Source organism: Somniosus microcephalus, chromosome 27 (genome assembly GCF_052327205.1).
Source record: "Somniosus microcephalus isolate GS21.2 chromosome 27, FLI_Smic_1.0, whole genome shotgun sequence".
In the NCBI taxonomy this organism is placed as follows: domain Eukaryota; kingdom Metazoa; phylum Chordata; class Chondrichthyes; order Squaliformes; family Somniosidae; genus Somniosus; species Somniosus microcephalus.
The window spans coordinates 40,825,524-40,845,233 of NC_141013.1; the positions used below are offsets into that span (position 1 = coordinate 40,825,524).

At 54.2% G+C, this 19,710-nt stretch overlaps 1 protein-coding gene across 1 annotated transcript in view; it reads right to left on the reverse strand.

The window, feature by feature from the left end:
- il16 (interleukin 16) overlaps positions 1-13,327 on the reverse strand; it is a 171,479-nt gene extending 158,152 nt beyond the window's left edge. Inside the window, exon 1 of the mRNA XM_085968872.1 lies at positions 12,463-13,327. The gene's annotated coding sequence lies outside the window, so the exon portion shown is untranslated. The remainder of the gene's footprint in view (positions 1-12,462) is intronic.
- Between the last annotated feature and the right edge of the window lie 6,383 nt (positions 13,328-19,710).

The window sequence follows — 19,710 nt, forward strand, 5'->3', positions numbered from 1 at the left end:
CTCCACTGGATCCACTGCCAGTTCTTCTTCCACCGTCGGCAACGGTAGGCGCGACAATCCATCAGCATTCCCATGCTGTTTAGTTCCTTTGTACTTGATGTCATATTGGTGAGCCCCTAGGAAAAGGAACCACCTCTGTAGCCGTTGTGCCGTTATTATCGGTACGCCCTTCTGAGGGTTGAAAATGGAGATGAGAGGTTGATGATCAGTTAGTAGAGTAAATTTCTGACCGTGCAGGCAGTGATTGAACTTCTTCACCCCCCACACCAGGCTGAGGGCCTCTCTGTCAATCTGGGCGTAGTTACGCTCGGCTGAAGTTAACGAGCGTGACGCAAAAGCTATCGGCCTCTCTGAACCATCAAGGAATTTATGTGACAGTACCGCCCCAATGCCGTAGGGAGACGCATCACACGCCAGTCTTATCGGTAGTGATGGGTTGTAGTGAGCCAATACTTCTCTTGAAGTGATTAGGTCCTTACTTTTCTGAAAGGCCTGCTTGCATTCATCGCTCCATTTCCATGCTACTCCCGTTCGTAGTAGGGCATTCAGTGGATGCAGAATTGTGGACAAATTCAGCAAAAACTTATGGTAGTAATTCACCAATCCGAGGAATGACCTCAGTTGCGACACATTTTCAGGCGCTGGAGCCTTAACTACCGCTTCAATTTTGTCAGGGGACTTATGCAACCCCTCTTCATCAATCACGTGGCCACAATACGATATCTGTTTCTTAAAAAACTCGCACTTGGGGCGATTGGCTCGTAGCCCATGTTCACGTAGTCTAGTGAGCACCTGCTCTAGGTTGGCAAGGTGTTCACTGTCATCTTCACCTGTCACTAGGATGTCATCCAAGTAACACTGAGTCCCCGGAATCCCTTGCAGGACTTGTTCCATCGCTCTTTGCCATATCGCCGGAGCTGATGCTACTCCGAATACCAGTCGATTATACAGGTAAAGACCTTTGTGAGTGTTTATCGTGAGATACTTCCTAGAGGATTCTTCAACCTCCATCTGCAAATATGCTTGTGCTAGGTCAATTTTTGTAAAACGCTTCCCTCCAGATAGTGAGGCGAAGATATCTTCTATCCTTGGAAGAGGATATTGTACTGTGTGAAGGACTGGGTTCACCGTCACCTTGAAATCCCCACAGATGCGAACCTTCCTTGGCTCCTCAGACTTATTGTTTAACGTTTTTTTCATGACAGGAATGATGGGTGTCACCCACTATATCCAGTCTACCTTAGATAACACGCCTGCATTCTCCAGATTCTCCAGCTCTGCCTCGACGGCTGGGCGAATTGCATATGGTACCGGTCTTGCTTTGAAAAACTTGGGAATTGCATTCTCTATTTTTATCGAGGCAGTTACGCCTTTAAGAGTGCCCAGTTCTTGTTGAAATACCTCTTTGGCGTCAGCTAAGATTGTTGATAATCGTCCAGGAGTGACGTCGTCATCCTTTTTACCAGCCACCGTCAGTGCCTGAATGGAGTGCCAGTCTAAACTTATCTTTCTGATCCATTCACATCCCAATAACGGTGGTCCACCATCTTGCAGAATGTAGAGATACAATTTCCGTATTTTCTTGCCGTTGTATTCGACAGGCACCCTTATTTTTCCTCTGGGGTATACTTTTTGCCCCGTATACATCCTCAAGACAATGGATGTCTCTCTCAAGGGTATGTGTGAGAATAGCCGCTCGTAGTCTCGTCAATTCATGACGGTTAGAGCTGATCCTGTATCCAATTCCATTTTGACTTGGGACCCTGCTATCGTGAGGGTGACCCAAATGGTTCAGTGATCCTCTTTTGCGATTACGTTGTGAAGTTTGAGACAGCTTAGTCTCTTGTTCCCGGATTCATTATCGCTCATCTGGTCTTCGGAACTACTGTCCGTCATCTTTTGTACTTTCCTGTACGGTTCCTTAGTAGCCTTTTTGTTGTCGTTGGTCTTCTTCCCAGACCTGCAAACTTGTGCAATGTGTCCCATCTTTCCGCATTGCCTGCATATTTTGTCCTTGGACCAGCAGTCCTTCTGGTCATGGTTTGTTCTGCCGCAGCGATAACATTTTGCAAATCCCCGTGTCATTTCATGGGTGCCGTATTCCTGTGGCTTTTGTTGTATTTCCGCAGCTCCCCTTGCTGCTGCTTCGTACGATACTGCCACGCTGAAAGCCTTATCTAGCGTCAGCTCTTTCTCTGAGAGTAACCTCTTCTGGGTTCCTTCACTCAGGAGTCGCTGCCCGGCCCCGCCGCAGCCCAGGCAGGATCAGTGCACTACCTGCCACCAGCCCGATTAGCTGGGAAACCACAGACTGGAGAACCAAGCCTGGCTCTCGACAGTCTCTCCTGCAATTTTTCAATTCGATGATTTGGAGGGCGGTTGCCCACGGTCGACGCCCGTTTCTCGAGTTTCTTTGGATTATTTTTTTTTTCTTTCTCCTGGCTCCGACCTTCAATAACGTCATCTAAGGTGCTGCCGAGTTGCAGGTAAGTTCGTTTCTTACTCGTCGCCAGTATTATGTCCGTGTATAATTGAGACACGGACTGCAGGAGTTGATTATAACAAGTCTTTACTGAATGGAGACAACCTGAAAACTGAAACTACAGAAGCCTGCTAGGGCCTTTTATACAGGGGTGGTCACTGCCGGTACTGCAGTCTGAGACCAGTTATTCCCTTAAAGGTACATACACAACAGCAACCAGCCGGTGCACAGCAAGATCCCAGATACAGCAGTGAGATGAATGACCGGTTAATCCGTTTCGGTTGAGGGATAAATATTAGCCAGGACAGAGACCGATGCAAAAGTAGCAGAACAACTCAAGAGTCGGCTCCTGATCCGTCTTTAAATGAGACGTTAAACCGAGGTCCCGTCTGCCCTCTCAGGTGGACGTAAAAGATCCCACGGCACTATTTCAAAGAAGAGCAAGAGAGTTCTCCCCGGTGTCCTGGGGCCAATATTTATCCCTCAACCAACATCACTAAAAAACAAATTAACTGTTCATCATCACATTGCTGTTTGTGGGAGCTTGCTGTGCGCAAATTGGTTGCCAAGCTTCCTACATTACAACAGTGACTACACTTCAAAAAGTCCTTTGTTGACTGTAAAGCGCTTTGGGACATCCTGAGGTTGTGAAAGGCGCTACAGAAATGCAAGCTCTTTCTTCTTTCTTTTCTGATCCAACCCCAGAACACACTAAAATCAACGAGTGTGACATTGCTTCACAGAGGCTGTCTCACTTGGGCTTGGCACTGCGTGCAGTATAACTCCAGTTCAGTATGATGAGGAAATGGAGGCTGCCACCTACACTCTCCTAACCAGTAATTATCCTAGGGGTTGGTGGAGCTCTGTGTGTGTGTGTGTGTGTGTGTCTATTACACACAGACATGGTCAGTCACAGCCCACAGTATATCTAGGGTGCTCCCAGCTACGATCTGTATTCTACAGCTCACTGCTTCACTCAGTCTTACACTGGGAGGTTCAGATGAAGGGTCCCAGACCTGAAACGTTGACTCTGTTTCTCTCTCCACAGATGCTGCCTGGCTTGCTGAGTATTTCCAGCATTTTCTGTTGTTATTTCAGATTTCCAGCATCCACAGTATTTTGCTATTACACTGGGAGGATTGGACTTCAACTTGCCACCCGGGTGTGAAACTGGCATTACAGACCGGCCGCCTCTTATAGAAAGCGCCCAATGTTCATTCCCATTGATTTCAATAGAGTGAAAATCGGGCGGTTTCTGTAACGGACGGGCAATCCGCAGCGCCAGTTTCACACCCAGGCGGAATCTATCCTGTCGTGCAGTATACAAACTGCAGTCCTTACTGAAGCCTTGCTAGTTGCTTACTCCTATCAATTAATACTTGCAAAGTCCATCTTATTACAGTGTTTCCTATCAACCAAAATCGACTACTTCAATGCTCTCCTGGCCAGCCTCTCACCTCCACCCTCCATAAACTTCAGCTCATCTGAAATGTTGTTCTTCGTGTCCTTTCCTGCCCAGCACCCCATTCTTGCTTAACGACATTGGCACCCATTCCCCCAAACACCTTAAACTTAAAATTCTTGTCCTTGTCTTTAAATCACTACATGGCCTCGCCCCTCTCTAACTGTAACTTCCTGCAGCCCAACAACTCTCCCCTCCCCTCAAACCTCCCATTGCTCTGATGCCGGCCTCTTGTGCATCGCCCTCACCCCCCACCACACCTGCCCCCCCCCGCCCCCTTCAGCCGCTTAGGCCCCCCGCTCTGAAATTCTGGGCCACAACCCCCTCCGCCTCTCCAACTCCCTCTCCTCGTTTAAGACCCTCCTTAAAACCCACGTCTTTAACCAAGCTTCCTGGTCACCCCTCCGAATATCCCTTTCTCAATTCAATTCAATTCAATTTTTATTTGCCATATGTAACTAGTACAATGGAATGCTTACTCCCTGATCACTCCCACAATAAGCTGTGGGAGCTCACAGAGACACGTCGCTATTCTCCAGCGCCATGTTCAGAAAAAGTCAATTCAATGGCATCCATGGTAGTGGGAACGCGATGTCCCTCAGCCGCTCCGTCACCGCGGCCTCCTCCTCACTGTTGCCGGCTCCACGATGTGGTGGCCTGCTTCTCCCGCTCACGGTCTGGCCTCTGGCCACCATGCCCGGCTCTCCCTCCTCCCAGTCGGACTGCGAGCTTCCCGCCAAGGAGCTGCCGGCCGACGTGCTGTAGTGGGTCGTCGTGGCTGCTGCTGCTGCTTGTTGCTGCTGCGCTGCCTCCGCCCGACTCGCCGAACACATCACTCCGGCAGCGGGAGCGGGCGGTGGGGGAGCGGGCCGTCCGAAGCAGGGAGAGCGCTTACCTCCGGACCGCCTCAGTCGCCATCTTGACATTAATTTCTTTGGCTCAGCATCTGTTCCTGCTTCGGCCACTGCGGACAACCCTGGCACACACTTCTACATAAATGCAATTGTTGTCGTAAAAAGTGAATACACAATGTAGAGTGGATACTCATGTCCAGTCCCTGCTGCTTGCACAGTACAACTGCAAGTCCCATTTCTCTGTAAACTTAGCATCATTTTGCAGTGTTGGCATGGTAACTAGTGGAATCCGAATTTGGTTTCTGCCAAGTGTAAATAACGCCCTTTCTGAATGTACGGTGCGGTACGGTAGGTTAATGGTGATGTTATTAGACTAGTAATCCACAGGCCTGGACTAATAATCCAGAGGCTGCGAGTTCAAAACCCACAATGGCAGTTTGAGAATTTGAATTCAATTTTAAAAATCTGGAAATTAAAAGCTGGGATCAGTAAAAGTGAAACTGTCGGATTGTCATAAAAACCCATCTGGTTCACTAATGTCCTTTAGGGAAGGAAACCTGCCGTCCTTACCTGGTCTGGGCCTATATGTGACTCCAGTCCCACAGCAATGTGGTTGAATCTTAATCTGTGAGGTTGAGGTAGAAAATCAGCCTTGATCTTAACGAATGGCGGAGCAGGCTGGAAGGGCCGAATGGTGAACTCCGGCTGCTATTTCTTATGTTCTTATGTTAACTGCCCTCTGAAGTGGCCTAGCAAGCCCCTTCGTTGTATCAAACTGCTTCTCAGGGTAACTAGGGATGGGCAATAAAACCAGTGATGCCCACATTCTCAGGCTGAATGATAATACAGGAAACTCTCGTTTAAACGGCACGTAAATATCCGGAATTCTCTATTAACCGGCAAAATTCATACTCCCAAAACAACACCCCAATAACCGGAACTGTTGCCGAGTCTGAGTCCGAGTCTCTCGCGGTGGCCGAGTTAGTCAGTGGGGGTAGTTCTCCAAACTGCCACTACTCGGCTTTCTGGCGCTGTCAGAAGTCTCTTCCGATCCGAACACCTCAATAACAGGGCCTAGAAATTCGGTTTTGGCGCAGCGAGGGCTTTAGCGCCGGAAGTTAGTGCCGGCGCTAAGTCCCCCTGCGCGCGCCAAAAATTCAGTAGCGCCGCGCCCAAACGGCTGCCGGCGCTACTGAGGGGTCTCATCGCCTCAAAACTGGCGCCACGCACCGCATTGCGGCGCTATTCCGGCGCTGCGGCGCCCGCTGCGGTGCGGCAGGCTCGGGAAGTGCAGGCCTCCTCCTTCCGTTAAGGAGGAGCTGCCTGCACCCGGCCGCGGCCCGCGATAATCTTTTTAAAAATGAGCCCGGCACCTCGGACAAGTGCCGGGCTTGCTTCTGTTCCGGGGGGGGGGGGGCGGGGGGAAGTCCGGGGAGGGAGCTGCGGCCAGGCGGCCGGCGGGAAAGCGGCCGGCCGCCGCGGGGCCTTTAATGCGCCGGCGCAAAGTTCTGTAAGGCACCTCTGCCAGAACGTTGCTTGCGGCTGCCACGGGCGAGGCGGCCGCAACTCAATTTCCGAGTTCGGGCGGGTTACCATGGCAACCGGGACGCTGCGCACACCGATGACGTCATCGGTGCCGGCGCAGCGCTACCGGCCTAACGCCGATTTAGGGCCCCTGTCAATTTCTAAACTGGCCATAACTTCGGCGCTAGGCCCTCTAGCGCCTCAAAAGCGGCGCTAAGGCCAGTGAATTTCTAGGCCCAGGAGTCTGACTCTCCCGCGCTGCCGGTAGTCTCTGCCAATCTGCCATTTTTCTGTGTTATGGATTACCCTCAACTGGCAGTACTGTACTTAATCAAGCATCTTCCACCATCCATTTAACACAACATTCTGTAGGTGAGTACCCAATTACTGGATGCTGCACATTTCTTGATTTTTTTATTTTTGTTTGTTCAAAATAGCCTCGGTAGATAACCCTCAGCGTCATCCGGAATTTTTTATCAACCGGCAACACGCCGGTCCCGTCGGTGCCGGATACCAAAGAGTTTCCTGTAATTTAAAAATCCTTTTAAGCAGCTCGGCCTAGAAATTGGGTTGTGGGTTCGCCAGGGCTGTAGCGCCAGAAATTTTGCGCCAGCGTTAATGCGGCAGCGCCCAACGAAAATTCGGTTGCGCCGGGCCCAGACGGCGGCGGGCGCTAAAGGAGGGTTTTAGCGCCTCAAAACGGGCGTTCAATTGGGTTTTCCGGCGCTAATCCCCCGCTGCGGCACCCGATGCGGTGCGGCAGGCTGGGGAACTGCAGGCCTCCTCCTCCTGTTAAGGAGGAGCTGCCTGCAGCCGACAACTGACCGGCGGATTCCCCCGACATCTGAGCCCGGCACCTCGGGGAAGTGCCGGGCTCGCAGCACACACACATCAGGGCCGCGGGGGGGGTGATGCAGGAGTCCGGGAAGGGAGGTGCGGGCAGGCGGCCGCCGCTCCACCTTTATGCGCCGGCACAAAAGCGTGTAAGAACCCTTTCCACAATCGTTGGTTGCGCCTGCCACGGGCGAGGCGGGCGCAACTGAATTTGGGCTTGGGGCCAGGTTACCACGGCAACCGGGACGCTGCGCACACCGATGACGTCATCGGTGCTGGCGCAGCGCTACCGGCTAACGCCGATGGTAAGGCCCAAGTCAATTTCAGAAACGGCTATAATTCCAGCGCAATGCCCTCCAGCGCCGCTAATTGGGCGCTAACCCCACTCAATTTCTAGGCCCTCATGTCTATGGGGTAGATGTTGACTTTGTGTGCGAGTGTAAAGTGGGTGATAGTGAGTTTTACGGGGGATAACTTCGGTTGCTTTGCACAAAGCAACTAGCGCCCGGGTGCGCCGCCGGTAACGTCTCCTGCGAAATTCAGCGGGAGGTTAGCGGCAGCGGTAGCCAGTAACCCCCCGCGGCACTGCACCTCCGGCGATGACATCATCGTCATGCACAGCGCCCCGCTCGCGCCCCGGCCACAAACCTGGCTCGTGCCCCGACCTACTGCCGGGCGCTATGTCCGACAGGGTCAGGGGGGCGTTTTTGCGGCTGAGTGGCGATAATTAAAGGGCAGGTGCGGACATTTCTTTTGGGCCGCCTGCCAGCACCTGCCCCCTCGCGCCTCCTCCTGCAGGATGCCGGCCGCGATCGGTCAGCCCGGCACTCCTCTTGAGTGCCGGGCTGTTTTCCCGGCACCTCGCTCCCTGGTGGTCCAGCAGGACCCTGGTGCGTGCTGTGCTAGGCCCCTCCCCTTTAATCACGGGAGGGAAGCCTGTAATACCGCGGCGCAGTGTGCCGGAACGCGTGGCGCTGCTGCACGTAGCACCGCAATATTCAATGGGAGCGCCCCAAGAGGGAGGGGGAGTAGTGCCCCGCCTCCTGCTTGCGGTGCTACCATTGAATTTCGGGCGCGGGGGTGCTAACTTTCTCGGGGCACTAAAAGTAGCACCCCGGCAAAGTTATCGCCCCAAAGGGGGCGCGAGCCAATTTTCCCCTTTATGCCTCTTCCCATTTTTATTTCCATTGGCTTGATGTATAACAGGCTGCCGCTTTACACTATCGCACAAAGTCAAGATCTACCGCTATATTTATCTTCTAGCAAATGGTCTCCTGGGTGATCTGTTAATGTTTGTCCATCTGTATTTGTATCAGTTGGCTGTGGTCTGAATAATGGGCATGTCAACCAGATGCGATTCAGTAAACATATGTTAAGTATCAATTTAAAAAGTTAAGTAAAATAAAATCAAGCTACACCACAATAACTTGTAAAGATTTCCCGCTCTGTGCTATTTTAATGGCAAGAACAAGTTTATTGCCACTGTTAAACCGACACCAATTGGACCATCTAAGTTGTACACTGGAGCTTTGGCACAAACATCAAGTTGATTAAAGGAGTTGATAGAGGAGAGAGAGAGAAACTATTTCCTCTGGTGAGGGGAGGCCAGAACAAGGGGGCATAACCTTAAAATTAGAGCCAGGCTGTTCAGGGGTGATGTCAGGAAGCACTTCTTCACACAAAGGGTAGTGGAAATCTGGAACTCGCTCCCCCAAAAAGCTGTTGAGGCTGGGGGGCCAATTGAAAATTTCAAAACTGAGTTTGATAGATTTTTGCTAGGCAAGGGCATTAAGGGATATGGAGCAAAGGCGAGTAAATGGAGTTAAGATCAGCCATGGTCTAATTGAATGGCGGAATGGGCTCGAGGGGATGAATGGCCTCCTCCTGTTCCTATGTACCCCAGGGATCTGTTCAAAATGAAGAGCATGCAGGTCCCTCTGTAACTCAAAGAGAAAATACGGGAATACAGACATAAGAAAAATGTCGGAGAGGAAAAGACCAGCTGGTCCATCTAGCCTATCTCACACAGTCGTGAGGCCAGTGCATCATGATAGAGACACTCTCTGCTCGCCCAGAGTCAGGTAATCTCCTCAAAGAGGCAAATCAAATGTGGGTGCTTCTGATCCACACTGATCAAAAATAAATTTATATAGCGCCTCTCACGAGCTCAGGACGTCCCAAAGCGCTTTACAGCCAATCATGGAGAGCCCTGGATGGATCCCTGGACTATGTAGTTTCCAAGTTTGATAGTTGGTCTGTACTGAATTAGCTAAGGGGGCAGGGACAATGCAATTAGCCTCAGCATCCCAGGTTAAAGGCAATCGGCTGAAAATTCAGTAGCCTTAGCGCCGCTTTTGAGGCGCTAGAGGGCCTTGCGCCGGAGTTATGGCCAGTAGTGAAATTCCCTGGGGCCCTAAATCGGCGTTGCTCCGGTAGCGCTGCGCTGGCACCGATGACGTCATCGGTGTGCGCAGCGTCCCGGTTGCCGTGGTAACCCGCCCGAACTCCGAAATTGAGTTGCGGTCGCCTCGCCCGTGGCAGCCGCAACCAGCGTTTTGTCAGAGGTGCCTTACTGCAGTTAGCGCCGGCGCATTAAAGGCCCCGCGGCGGCCGGCCGCTTTCCCGCCGGCCGCCTGCCCGCAGCTCCCTCCCCGGACTTCTCTCCCCCCCACCCCCCGGAACAGATGCAAGCCCGGCACTTGTCCGAGGTGCCGGGCTCATTTTTAAGCAGATTTGCGCGGGCCGCGGCCGGGTGCAGGCAGCTCCTCCTTAACGGAAGGAGGAGGCCTGCACTTCCCCAGCCTGCCGCACCGCATCGGGTGCCGCAGCGCCGGAATTGTGGCGCGAAACGGCAGTTAGCGCCCTTTTCCAGGCGCTAAGACCCTTCAGTAGCGCCGGCAGCCGTTTGGGCGCGGCGCCACTGAATTTTTGGCGCACGCAGGGGACTTAGCGCCGGCACTAATTTCCGGCGCTAAAGCCCTGGCTAAGCCAAAACCCAATTTCTAGGCCAATGTGTCAGGAGGAAAGAGATAAGGGGGGCAAAATTCCCCTTGAAATTTCGATGGGAGGTGATAACGGGGCACAAATGGTTTTGCGCTCCCCCCCCCCCCCCCCCAGGTGATAACTGCGCCTCCCATGAAATCCAGCAGGAGGGTAGAGGCGGCGCTACCGCTTTTCCCCCCGATCTTCTGCGCCCGGAGATCCTGCCGTCATCTCTGGGCGCATCGCCCCGTTAGCACTCCCAATGCAAAATTCCTCGTTTTTCACCTGCCTGTGGTGCCTCTGTTTTTTAGCGACAAGTTCGGCAGGGGGTTTCCAGTCGGGAGGCCTGTGGTGGAGCGCTGTTTAAAGGCGTCCACTCCCGGTTGTTGTTTGTGTCGGCCAGGACACCGAACTCTTTGCTGCTCAGAAGCAAAGAGCCCTTTTGATTAATTGGAAGCGTTTTTGAGATTTCGGAGTTTGCTGCTGAATAAGGAATCTTTATTTGCATTAGGGTGTGATTTGTTGGTTATTAGGCAGTTGTTTTCAGAGCAACGTAAAGGGTCCGCAGTGTGTGCCTGTTCTCCCCGAAGCAAGCAAAGCTGCAAATGAGCATCTGTTGAATGATCAGACCTCCCCTTTAAGAGCTGGAAAGAAGCAGCGCGAGCGATCAAATCCGTTTGGAACTCACCTGAAATTCGGCAGCTCTCTGGTGTTAGCGCCCCTGTAGCGCCCCACTGAGGACATTAGCGCTTGATTTAGCGCCCCTCTCCCTTCCTGGGGCGATGTCAGGGAATTTAGGATGAGGCTCAGGATCATTAGCGCCGGGCGCTAACTTTTCCAACTTTTTCCAGTTCGCGCCCCAAGTGGTCCTCTAGGGGAATTTCTCCCCCAAGAAGCCTTGGCCTAGAAATTCAGTTGCCTTAGCGCCGCTTTTGAGGCGCTAGAGGGACTAGCGCCAGAGTTATGGCCAGTTTAAAAATTCCCTGGGGCCCTAAATCGGCGTTGCACCGGTAGCGCTGCGCCGGCACCGATGACGTCATCGGTGTGCGCAGCGTCCCGGTTGCCGTGGTAACCCGCCCGAACTCCGAAATTGAGTTGCGGCCGCCTCGCCCGTGGCAGCCGCAAGCAACGTTCTGTCAGAGGTGCCTTACTCCAGTTTGCGCCGGCGCATTAAAGGCCCCACGGCAGCCGGCCACTTTCCCGCCGGCCGCCTGCCCGCAGCTCCCTCCCCGGACTTCTCCCCCCCCCCCCACCCCCGGAACAGATGCAAGCCCGGCACTTGTCCGAGGTGCCGGGCTCATTTTTAAGCTGATTTGCGCGGGCCGCGGCCGGGTGCAGGCAGCTCCTCCTTAACGGGAGGAGGAGGCCTGCACGTCCCCAGCCTGCCGCACCGCATCGGGTGCCGCAGCGCCGGAACAGCGCCGCAATGGGGCAGTTAGCGCCCATTGGGAGGCGCTGAAACCCTCCAGTAGCGCCGGCAGCCGTTTGGGCGCGGCGCTACTGAATTTTTGGCGCGCGCAGGGGGACTTAGCGCCGGCACTAACTTCCGGCGCTAAAGCCCTGGCTGCGCCAAAACTCAATTTCTAGGCCCTTGTCTTTACACAGCACCTTTCCTGTCCTCGGGACATTCCAAAGTGCTTCACAGCCAATGAAGTACTTTTGAAGCACAGTTACTGTTATACATGCAAATGTAGCAGCTAATTTGTGCACAGCAAAACCCCACAAATAGCAATGAATGAACGACTGGTCAATCTGTTTCTGGCGGTATTGGTTGAGGGGTGAATGTTGGCCGAGGCAGCAGAAACCTCCCTCCTCTTCAGAAACGTGCCGTGGGATCTTTTACGTCCGCCTGAACAGGTAGACGAGGCCTTGATTTAACATCTCATCCAAAAGACGGAAGAGAAGCAGAAAGAAGTTGCAGGGGGAGAGAACGAAACAGTGAAATTCAGTTTATCCAAAAAAAAATGAGCATTGTATTCAATTTTCATCGTAAAAGCACATTAAAAAAAGATTCTCGGAGAGACAGCTAAAAGAATCAGGCAAGTGCTTGGTGCAACCTTTGCTCCTGTTCTAGTCTCTGTACTTTTATACAGGCAGCTGTTAGAAGAGAGTGAACTTTGAAATCAGCCTGCCTGACCCAGTCCGATCCTGGTGCTTCTCTGATCTGCAGCCCTGCCATTCACACCACACTGATACAGTTTAATATTACAGAGTTGTGTGAGCTGTGCAAAAACGGTTACAAGAAACCAATTCTGTTCATTCGGTTTCCAAAACAAATAGGTTGGCAGGCAAATATTGTGGAAGAACATTGAGAAATGACTTACCCTCGCAGGAGTCGATCTTAGCCAGCGCCTCTCTTTACCATCGTTTTGGATGATTTCATCGACCATCAGCTGTAATTCTTCTCCTGTTTCTGTTTGGCCCCTGTTGCAGCAGATCTGAGGGCACTGCTCGAGCTTGCTTTCCCCTGGCCAAACTCCAGTTAAGAGTGATGGTTGCAGAAAGCCAGCCTCACGCCTGAACAGAAATTGAGGTTTTTTTCCCCCTAGTCAGTGGCCTTGTATGATTTAGATTAGGCTGTTCCAATTACCACCCTCTCCACTTAGTGGCTGTCTATGAAAAGAGCGCTGTTATTTTACAGTGCCTGGGCTGAATTGTGACCTTGTTTTGACAACACAAACGAACGAGAGACCACAGCCTCTCCCTGGGACTTTCACTGACGTATATCTGACTCCAAAATATCAAATGCTTTAACTCTGTATTGTCAGATCGGGAAAAGTTGGTCAACATTCTCGGTACAATCTGAAACTTTCTCTCCTGTGCCGAAGGTGGGGGGGGAGCGGGGGAGAGAAAGCTCACCTACGTTTCTGGCTCATAATGAGAATCATTCATCTGGGAATTTGAAAGACTCCGATCAACTGGGCTTGTTTGACACAAGTAAATAACGCCTTTCATAGAGTTCGCCAGAACACTTCTGGGCAGATGCTTCTGAATAAACCCTATGTAATGGTGCGCCTGCTGTGAATTACAGCATAGAAAGACAGCCCAAAGCAAACAGACCTGGCACAGAGGTGCGATTCAGTCATCCTGCCACATGCAGAGGGGAACACTGAAGCCAATATGTATCCTTAGTGGAAAAAAAAGTCAAATTATTAAGTGGGCAAGATGATGTTCCGTTGCAAACTTAAGACACAATTTGTGATATATTGTTCCTTGGAGATGTAATTTTATTTTCAACAGTCAGTTATTACTTAACGTTCTATCAGTGGTATATTGTACCTTATAAATTCACCCACAATCAATGCAATATTCTTGTCATGTATAAAATGTAAAGTTAGACAGGAAAAGGCTTTGTAAATACAACATAGACTTTTTTTTCCTGCACGTATTTAAGTTTCCACAGGCCAAAGTTTGCCCTTAAGAGGAGCTCACACAGAAATACAGTTTCACGTACACACTACAAAATGCAAAACAAATGAGCATATAATCACCGGGGGTGCAATGTCACATTATTGAAGCGCATTTAGACACTTGACACCCCCCCAGTGACTGAGGTCACTCCTGACCCCTCCCCCAGTGACTGAGTTCACACCTGACCCCCTCCCCCAGTGACTGAGGTCACACCTGCACCCCACCCCCCCCCTCACTGTGTCTAGGATTAGCCCCCCATCCCCCGGTGACTGTGACTGGGCCCTCCCCTGCAGCCTCTCCCTCACCCGCTCCGGTTGCCGCGTTCCCAGGCACTTCCGGCAATGACAATCCAGCAGCACGAGCCCGGCTTGAGCCTCAGAAACAACAACCGGCACATGCGCAGTAAGACCGCCCGATCGCGCATGCTCAGCGAGTCACTCTGCCCATTGTACAAGTTGTTGTTTCATTAATCGTTAGAGCCGCAAACTGGCAGCTCGGGGGTACACTCACTGCCCAGGGGGTACACTGACTGCCCAGGGGGACACTCACTGCCCAGGGGGTACACTGACTGCCCAGAGGGGTACACTCACTGCCCGGGGGGACACTCACTGCCCAGGGTTACACTCACTGCCCGGGGGGGGACACTCACTGTCCAGGGGGGTACACTCACTGCCCAGGGGTTCACTCACTGCCCAGGGGGTACACTCACTGCCCAGGGGGACACTCACTGCCCAGGGGGTACACTGACTGCCCAGGGGGGTACACTCACTGCCCAGGGGGACACTCACTGCCCAGGGGAACACTCACTGCCCAGGGTTACACTCACTGCCCGGGGGGGGACACTCACTGCCCAGGGGGTACACTCACTGCCCAGGGGTTCACTCACTGCCCAGGGGGTACACTCACTGCCCAGGGGAACACTCACTGCCCAGGGGGACACTCACTGCCCAGGGGTACACTCACTGCCCAGGGGGACACTCACTGCCCGGGGGGACACTCACTGCCCAGGGGGTACACTCACTGCCCAGGGGGACACTCACTGCCCGGGGGGACACTCACTGCCCAGGGGGACACTCACTGCCCAGGGGGGTACACTCACTGCCCAGGGGGACACTCACTGCCCAGGGGGACACTCACTGCCCAGGGGGTACACTCACTGCCCAGAGGTACACTCACTGCCCAGGGGTACACTCACTGCCCAGGGGGTACACTCACTGCCCAGGGGGACACTCACTGCCCGGGGGGACACTCACTGCCCAGGGGGTACACTCACTGCCCAGGGGGGACACTCACTGCCCGGGGGGACACTCACTGCCCAGGGGGGTACACTCACTGCCCAGGGGGGACACTCACTGCCCGGGGGGACACTCACTGCCCAGGGGGTACACTCACTGCCCAGGGGGGACACTCACTGCCCGGGGGGACACTCACTGCCCAGGGGGGTACACTCACTGCCCAGGGGGGACACTCACTGCCCAGGGGGTACACTCACTGCCCAGGGGGACACTCACTGCCCAGGGGGGACACTCACTGCCCAGGGGGGACACTCACTGTCCAGGGGGGACACTCACTGCCCAGGGGGGTACACTCACTGCCCAGGGGGGACACTCACTGCCCAGGGGGACACTCACTGCCCAGGGGGGACACTCACTGCCCAGGGGGGACACTCACTGTCCAGGGGGGACACTCACTGCCCAGGGGGTACACTCACTGCCCAGAGGTACACTCACTGCCCAGGGGGACACTCACTGTCCAGGGGGGACACTCACTGCCCAGAGGGACATTATCTGCCCAGGGGGGACACTCACTGCCCAGAGGGACATTATCTGCCCAGGGGGGACACTCACTGCCCGGGGGGACATTATCTGCCCAGGGGGGACACTCACTGCCCGGGGGGACACTATCTGCCCAGGGGGACACTCACTGCCCAGGGGGACATTATCTGCCCAGGGGGGACACTCACTGCCCGGGGGGACACTCACTGCCCAGGGGGGACACTCACTGCCCAGGGGTACACTCACTGCCCAGGGGGGGGACACTCACTGCCCGGGGGGACACTCACTGCCCAGGGGGGACACTCACTGCCCAGGGGGTACACTCACTGCCCAGGGGGACACTCACTGCCCAGGGGGGACACTCACTGCCCGGGGGGACACTCACTGCCCAGGGGGGACACTCACTGCCCAGGGGTACACTCACTGCCCAGGGGGGACACTCACTGCCTGGGGGGACACTCACTGCCCGGGGGGACACTCACTGCCCAGGGGGACACTCACTGCCCAGGGGGGACACTCACTGCCCAGGGGTACACTCACTGCCCAGGGGGTACACTCACTGCCCAGGGGGGACACTCACTGCCCAGGGGTACACTCACTGCCCAGGGGGTACACTCACTGTCCAGGGGGGACACTCACTGCCCAGGGGGTACACTCACTGCCCAGGGGGACATTATCTGCCCAGGGGGGACACTCACTGCCCAGGGGGACACTCACTGCCCAGGGGGTACACTCACTGCCCAGGGGGACACTCACTGCCCAGGGGGACACTCACTGCCCAGGGGGGACACTCACTGCCCAGGGGGACACTCACTGCCCAGGGGGTACACTCACTGCCCAGGGGGACACTCACTGCCCAGGGGGTACAGTCACTGCCCAGGGGGACACTCACTGCCCAGGGGGTACAGTCACTGCCCAGGGGGACACTCACTGCCCAGGGGGGACACTCACTGCCCAGGGGGATACTCACTGCCCAGGGGGACACTCACTGCTCACGGGGTACACTCATTGCCCAGGGGTACACTCACTGACCAGGGGGTACATTCACTGCCCAGGGGGACACTCACTGCCCAGGGGGACACTCACTGCCCAGGGGGTACACTCACTGCCCAGGGGGTACATTCACTGCCCAGGGGGTACATTCACTGCCCAGGGGGACACTCACTGACCAGGGGGACACTCACTGCCCAGGGGGACACTCACTGACCAGGGGGACACTCACTGCCCAGGGGGACACTCACTGCCCAGGGGGACACTCACTGCCCAGGGGGACACTCACTGCCCAGGGGGGACACTCACTGCCCAGGGGGACACTCACTGCTCACGGGGTACACTCACTGCCCAGGGGGGACACTCACTGCCCAGGGGGGACACTCACTGCCCAGGGGTTACACTCACTGCCCAGGGGGTACACTCACTGCCCAGGGTTACACTCACTGCCCAGGGGGACACTCACTGCACAGGGGGTACACTGACTGCCCAGGGGGGTACACTCACTGCCCAGGGGGACACTCACTGACCAGGGGGACACTCACTGCCCAGGGGGTACACTGACTGCCCAGGGGGGTACACTCACTGCCCAGGGGGTACACTCACTGCCCAGGGGGACACTCACTGCCCAGGGGGACACTCACTGCCCAGGGGGTACACTGACTGCCCAGGGGGTACACTGACTGCCCAGGGGGGTACACTCACTGCCCAGGGGGACACTCACTGCCCAGGGGGTACACTGACTGCCCAGGGGGGTACACTCACTGCCCAGGGGGTACACTCACTGCCCAGGGGGACACTCACTGCCCAGGGGGTACACTGACTGCCCAGGGGGGTACACTCACTGCCCAGGGGGACACTCACTGCCCAGGGGGTACACTCACTGCCCAGGGGGACACTCACTGCCCAGGGGGTACACACACTGCCCAGGGGGACACTCACTGCCCAGGGGGGACACTCACTGACCAGGGGGTACACTCACTGCCCAGGGGGTACACACACTGCCCAGGGGGACACTCACTGCCCAGGGGGTACACTCACTGCCCAGGGGGACACTCACTGCCCAGGAGGGACACTCACTGTCAAGGGGGGACACTCACTGCCCAGGGGGACACTCACTGCCCAGGGGGTACATTCACTGCCCAGGGGGTACACTCACTGCCCAGGGGGGACACTCACTACCCAGGGGGACACTCACTGACCAGGGGGTACACTCACTGCCCAGGGGGACACTCACTGCCCAGGAGGTACACTCACTGCCCAGGGGGACACTCACTGCTCACGGGGTACACACCCGCGGATATTATCTGTCCAGGGTCACAGTACCTCATCTGGGGACTGTCCCTGGAAAAGGGGGACGTCTGGCCCCCCTATTATATAACGCCTTTAACACAGTATAACGTCGTAAAGCGCTGCACAGGAGCATAATCAGACAAAAATTGACACCAAGCCAAAGAAGGAGATATTAGGAGGGGTGCTTTGTCAAAAATGTAGGTTTTAAGGAGCGCCTTAAAGAAGAAAAGAGACGTGGAGAGGCGGAGCGGTTTAGGGAGGGAATTCCAGTGCTTGGGGCCTATACAGCTGAATGCTCAGCTGCCAATGGTGGGGCGAAGGGAGTGGGGGATGCACAAGAGGTCAGAATTCATAGAATCATAGAAAGTTACAGCACGGAAGGAGGCCATTTCAGCCCATCATGTCCGCGCCGGCCAACAAAGAGCTATCCAGCCTAATCCCACTTCCCAGCTCTTGGTCCGTAGCCCTGCAGGTTACAGCATCCCAAGTGCACATCCAAGTACTTTTTAAATGTGGTTAGGGTTCCTGCCTCTACCACCCTTTCAGGCAGTGAGTTCCAGACCCCCACAACCCTCTGGGTGAAGAAATTCCCCCTCAAATCCCCTCTAAACCTTCCCCCAATTACTTTAAATCGGTGCCCCCTGGTTTTTGACCCCTCCACTAAGGGAAATAGGTCAAGGGACACAGAGTTCTCCATATGTGGCTTATGGGTCTCAGTTTAAACATCCCTGCTTTACAATGATTCCATTAGAACCTGCTGATGGAAAAGCTCTGCAATCAATTAATCAGCGATCTATGATCATTTTGGGGGGCAAAATAGTCGAGCAACAGGAAACAGACCTTATCAATAAAACGTTTTCAGCAACTCAGTATCCCTGTCGGAGGAAGGAAGGTGTCTGCAGAGCAGTAACCGTGCTCTGTGTTATCCTTGTCGAGGTCGGGTACATCGCGTGAGTGAGCAGCAGACAAATTAGGGAACAGGGTTGCTGGTTATCTAAGACGCATTGATCATTTCTGTAGCTGCGCTCACATTACAGTGAACATGGCCTGGCTCGATGCATCTTAGTTTTGATAATCAGTTGCAGCAGTGTACGGTTAGAGCACGGGACTCATTCCAGAGACCAGGAGATCAAATCCGACTATGCGAAGTTGTGAAATTGAATTCAATAAATCTGGTCATTTCTGGGCTGGCTCCAGGAAATATGACCGTGAAAGCTGCCGGATTGTCTTAAAAACTCAACTGGTTCACTAACGCCCTTCAGAGAAGGGCACCGGCCGTCTTTGCCCAGGCTGGCCTAGATGTGGCTCCAAGCCCACACCAACGTGGTTTACTCTTCCTGCCCTCTGAAGTGACTCGGTTATGCATAAGTTCATAGAGGAAGGCCCACCACCACCCTCTCAGGGCACCAGGGATTGGCAATAAATGCCAACCTAACCAGCGACACCCACATCCCGAGGTGTTTTTAAAAAATGTTATGTGTCACCCGATGCCTCAAATTTCAATTTCTGTTACATATGGACATATTGAAATTGATGGGCAGGAAAAGACCAGCTGGTCCATCAAGCCTGCCCCATGCACCATGGTGGCCAGAGCATCACTTCTAGACACTACTTCCATTTCCTCCCACACATCCCCCACAGCCATGTAACCTCCTGGGAGAGGCAAATAACTAGAGAAAAAAATCCCAGGGCCAATAAGGGAAAAATACACCGTAAAATTCCTCTCCGACCCCCTCAGGTGATGGAAACCAGTCCAGGAGGTGACACAGACCGAGTGTTCTCTATAAGTTGGTTATTAATCCACTGTAACAAGTGCAGGATCGTTCCAGTGACTTCACTCACCTGGGCAAACACGTTACTGCTCATGTATTATTGTCGAATAATCACGTTGCTTTACGCAGAGCTTGGAGTCCATCGTTTCCAGCATGGAACTGATGGGCAACTCCATTAGCGCACTTGCGGACCCACCCATGATGCAGGGTCTGATGGCTGATGTCTCAGCTTCCGTTGCAGCACAAGCGGAAGCCTATAAAACAGGCTTTGAAGTGCGATTTTGGACTGAGTGCGGTGTAAACAGAGTGCTGCGAGTTGGGTGAGTCAGAG